Raw genomic sequence first — 5,821 nt, forward strand, 5'->3', positions numbered from 1 at the left:
AGCCCGGGCAGCCAGGGCACTGCATCTCCTCTGCTCCAGTGGAAGGATGACACAGCAGAATACAGATAACAAAAGAGTCCATTCTTAGCCTTCAGGTTTCAAAAACTAAAGACTTGGCAAAGGCAAAAGATTTAGAGTATGTGCTCAGAGTCAGTTTCTCTTGCTCTACATACTTAGAAAAGTTTCCCCAAACTTGGAAGATGGAGATGAAGAAGGAATAAATAAGAGGTAACTACTAGGAAACCAAAATACAATGTATGGCTTTCAAACCAGTAGAATATTTATCCATTTGGTGGAAAAGGGAAGAGAAAAAAAAGAAAAACAAAACCAACAATGAAACAAAAATAAAGTGTGATAAGTAGAAAACTGAAAACAGTATGGCTGCAGTAACTCCAAATAGCAACTATAATGTAAATTAGTTCAGCTAACTCACAACAAGGTAACAACATAAAGTTATCCAGGAATCTGTTGTTTACAGAATCAGTTTTACTTATTTTTGTTTATTTATTTATTTTGGGAGAGAGAGCGAGGGGAGAAGCGAGAAAGGGAGAGAGAATCCCAGGGAGGCTCCACACTGTCAGCCTAGAACCCTACCTGGGCTCAAATTCAGGAACCATGAGATCATGACCTGAGCCGAAATCAAGAGCTGGAGGCTTAACCGACTGAGCCACCCAGGCACCCCTACAAAATCACTTTTATCTGTTTTAAAGGATATTTTTTATTTTATTTGTTTATTTATTTATAAACGTTCTTTGATTTTTTTTTTTAATTTACATCCAAATTAGGTAGCATATAGTGCAACAGTGATTTCAGGAGTAGATTCCTTAGTCCCCTTACCCATTTAGCCCATCCCCCTTCCCACCACCTCCATAACCCTCAGTTTGTTCTCCATATTTATGAGTCTCTTCTGTTTTGTCCCCCTCCCTGTTTTTATACTATTTTTGTTTCCCTTCCCTTATGTTCATCTGTTTTGTCTCTTAAAGTCCTCATATGAGTGAGGTCATATGATATTTGTCTTTCTTTTACTAATTTTACAAATACCCTCCAGTTCTATCCACGTAGTTGCAAACGGCAAGATTTCATTCTTTTTGATTGCCGAGTAATACTCAATTGTATATATATATACCACATCTTCTTTATCCATTCATCCATCGATGGACATTTGGGCTCTTTCCGTACTTTGGCTGTTGTTGATAGTGCTGCCATAAACATGCGGGTGCATGTGTCCCTTCGAAACATCACACCTGTATCCCTTGGATAAATGCCTAGTAGTGCAATTGCTGGGTCATAGGGTAGTTCTATTTTTAGTTTTTTGAGGAACCTCCATACTGTTTTCCAGAGTGGCCGCACCAGCTTGCATTCCCACAAAATCATTCTTAAAACGCAATCATACAGAGGGGCATCTGGGGGACTCAGTTGGTTAAGCATGGGATTCTTGATTATGGCTCAGGTCGTGATCTGAAGGATCAAGCCCCTCTACAGGACTCTGTGCTGACTGCTGGGAGTCTGCTTGGTTTTCTCTCCCCCTTTCTTTCTCTCTCTCAAAATAAATAATAAATAAACATTAAAAATAATTAACAATCATATAGAAACAGTGCAATAAACAAATAGAAGAAAGTATATCAGGCATAGGTAAATGAAAATAAAGCCAGGGTAGTGGTTTCAATATCAAATTAAATAGAAAGTAAACTAATGAAGGGGGTCACAAAGAAAATTTTGCCAGTGAAAGTACTAAGAAGATACTATTTTTTAACACATAGACACTAAGGAAATTGATTCCAGATACATAAAACAAATAAAAGACTGACAGGAAACATAAATACATCAACACTTTTAGTTGATGACTTTAACAAATCATTCTCAGATACAGTAAAATTAAATAAACTAAGAATAATCAAATTTATAAGTTTGATGAGTAGAGAATGCAAAATTTTTATAGAGTACCTGTGAAAGAAACAAAAATTGGCAGTGCACGTGTCACACAAGAAACCCGTAAATTCCAAAGAATTGCAATCATATAGATCATGTTTTCTGACTATTATTCAAGGCAAGTTAAAAACAAAAACATAGGTTTTAAAAATCATTATGTCTGAAGAGTAAAAACATAATGTTGGACAATCCTGATCAAAAAGAAAATTATGAAAGAAAATTCTATTATATGGAATTAAGTGATAAAATAATTTTATGCCAAAACTTGTCAAATACAGGTAAATGTATTAATACAATAAATAATAATAATAATAAATATTAATAAATAAATAAGTAATAATAAAACTAAAATAATAAATAATAATAAATAAAATAAATAATAATAAAACTAAAATTTAAAAAAAAGAATGAATGAAAGTAAATGAACTAAAAATTCAACTTAAAAAAGGTAGAAAAACTGTCATGGAGAAGCCCAAAGAAATAATTAAGGAGAAAGCAATAGAGATCAATTTAGAAATTAGGAAAATAAAAAATGGGAAAATAATAGAAATTAATAGCAAATAACAATCTCTTCATGTCTGTAAATCATCTGTATTTCTCCTTGAAGTATTTGGTGCTCATATCTTTGCATTTTTTTTCTTAATGTTTTATTTATTTATTTATTTATTGAGAGAGACAGAGAATCCAAAGCAGGCTCCACACTGTCAGCACAGAGCCCAATGTGGGGCTCAAACTCACAAAAGAACCCACGAACCATGAGATCATGACCTGAAGTTGAACACTTAACCAACTGAGCCACCCTGGCACCCCGCCCCCCACTTTTGGTTAAGTCTGGGTCGAATTACAAAATTATTCTGTATGTGGGCATTAAGGATAATAACATTTTGTCCAAAATAGATTTCATATGGTTTTCCCAGTTTATCATTTATCTCTTCTGAACATAACAAAAAGAAAGAATACAGATTTTTTGTTTCAAACATTCATGGAATATTCAAAGACATTAACCACACCTTACCTTTTGACATTAAGATGTCTTGACAAAAATGTAGGTAATTATTCATTTACATCAGCCCACACCTCAAATACAGGCATTACTTATTAACACTCTTGACAGATAAATGAATGGTAAGAATAGAAAAGTGCCATTTTTTTTTAAGTTAGGAAACTGAAGCACAAGCTAAGTGGGTAATGAGAGTAATGTGGTAGAATACGAATGGAACGCATGGCGACTGATGGCTAATCAAATGCACAGTCCTTTGCACACAGAAGGTGATCAATAAATCTGTAGTGGATGAATGGATTTACAGCTCTCTCAAATACCAAAGAACAGAATCAGTTAGTTCCAGAAGTTAAAATTTTTTACAACAGAAACAGATTTTTCTTCTACCATAAGGCTGGGATAATTTTACAATAGCTATTTTTGTCTTACTGTGTAATTCAGAAGTGCCTCAAGTGGTATGAAAAATTCTGTTGTCATAAAACCTGTTTGAGGGGTAAAAGGAAACAGTTAAAAAGAACATTTATTGGGGCACCTGGGTGGCTCAGTCGGTTGAGCATCCAACTTTGGTTCAGGTCATGATCTTGCAGTTTGTGAGTTGAAGCCCCTCGTCGGGCTCTGTGCTGACAACTCAGAGCCTGAAGCCTGCTTCACATTCTGTGTCTCCCTCTCTCTCTACCCCTCCCCTACTCATAGTCTGTCTCTCTCTCTCTCTCTCTCTCTCTCTCTCAAAAATAAATAAACATTTAAAAATTCTTAAAAAAAGAACATTTATTTAGTGCATGCTTTCAGGTCGCTTCACCTCAACCAAGGGTATGAAATCAACCACAGGTTTTGAAGTACTATATATTTGAGTGAGGATATTAGTGTAGTGAGATTAAACATTTTCCCCACTAGACACTCCTTTATCACTAAATGAAATTTCACATTTATGCTCTTCAGAATTATGTAGATTTACATTGATATAATTGACTGTTTCCTCTTGGACTTAGTGAATTTTTTTTTGCAACCAAAAGCATATTAATACTGAAAAAAACTGTCCACCTGTAAAAATCTTCTTGTTTAATTACTATTTCTAATGGGCTCTAACAAGATTAAAAAGAAATCTATTTTAAGTCTGTCATGAATGAACTAGTTCATATTTTCCTTGCAGATTTTACTTTTTAATGTTTATTTATTTTGAGAGAAATAGAGACAGCATAAGCAGAGGAGGGGCAGAGAGAGAGGGAAAGAGAGAATCGCAAGCAAGCTCCGTGTTGTCAGCACAGAGCCTGATGTGGGGCTCGAACCCACAAACTGTAAGATCATGACCTGAGCCAAAACCAAGACTCAGACGCTTAACTGACTGAGCCACCCGGGTGCCCCCATTTCCTTGCTGATTTTAAAATGGATCATTCAAGCTTCTAATACAATAGAGATTAAAATGAACAAATATATAAGTAGTATTTTTAAAACCTATAATTCTTTGGAATAGGCAATATATGTAGATGGTAGAAAATTCAAAAGTTACAAGAAATATAAATACAGCTAAATACAAGCTTTCCTTCCACTCCTTTGCCCAGCAACCCATTTTCTTTCTGGAAGCAGCCATTTTTACAGGTTACTATGCATGAATCTGAAAATGAGACAATAATAATGGCCCCCATTTGTTGAATACTTACCTACTCTGCATGAAGGATTTTCACAACAATCATCTGGGATAAGCAGTACTATTTTTTTTTTTCCTTTTTTACTAAGGAGATGTATGCCATTTTTGATGTGGCCTCTTCTCTATGACTGGCTGTGGAGAATCTATTCTGCCAGTCTTTGGGTCATTTTCTGGGCTATTTACACTGATACGGATGTTACCTAAGTGTATCTGTGGAATGAGGTGATCTTAAAACTCTCCTCTTCTGCCATATTATCTAGAAGCCCCAGATAAGTAGTACTACTATTCTCATTTTATAGGTGAGAAAATAGTCATACAGGCATTAAGAATCATTTTAAGGGTCACACTTTGTATGTAGGATTTGGTTCAAACAAGGGCCACTGCACATATTTGTACAGATTGTATCAAATAGGTAGTATAATAAAGACAACAGTTAAGAAGAAACTACCTGACAGGTCGTGATCTCATGGGTTGTGAGTTCGAGCCCTGCATCAGGCTCTGCACTGACAGCACGGAGCCTGCTTGGATTCTCTCTCTCTCCCTCTCTCTCTGCCCCTCCTTCTCTGTCTCTCTCTCTTTCTCTCAAAAATAAATACATAAATAAACATTAAAAAAAGAAAAGAAGAAAGTAGCTGAACTAGAGTAACAGTTTCTATGCTAATAGAGATTTGATAAAACTTACAATGATGCCCTAAAAGCCTCTTTAGCTATTAAGAGTTACTTTTTTACTTATAGGTGATACTTATTGGATACCTACTGTGATCCAGGCATTGGAAACATACTTGCCAGCTCCATGGTGTTTGTCCATTGAAGGTTGCAGATGAGCGAAATGGGGCCATGGGAGGATGCCATAACAAAACTCTAAAATATGTGACTTTGATTCCAGGACCAGGTGGCACATAGGAAGGAAACTGTTAGTGGAGGTTGGAAAAATACCAGAATAATTATTTCTGGAGACTGGAGAAATGGTGAGAAAACTGTTATAGAAGCTTAAAAAATAGTGACTCATGTTATGTAGCAGGCATTCCCTGCTGTAACTTGAAAGATAGTGTCTTGATGGACTTCGGGGTTTGAGCAGAGATTTCTAAGCAGAAAACTGAGAGTATCAGCCAGTTTATACTAGCTGAAGTATAAGGAGCTTCAAGAAAAAATGGACTTAGAAAAGAACTGGCCAATTTGTAAGCAGAATCTAGAGATTCAGAGAGGCTAGAACCTGCCAGTCTGGAATATAAATTATCTCTTATTTA

This window comes from Panthera uncia, assembly GCF_023721935.1.
Source record: "Panthera uncia isolate 11264 chromosome A1 unlocalized genomic scaffold, Puncia_PCG_1.0 HiC_scaffold_16, whole genome shotgun sequence".
Lineage (NCBI taxonomy): Eukaryota > Metazoa > Chordata > Mammalia > Carnivora > Felidae > Panthera > Panthera uncia.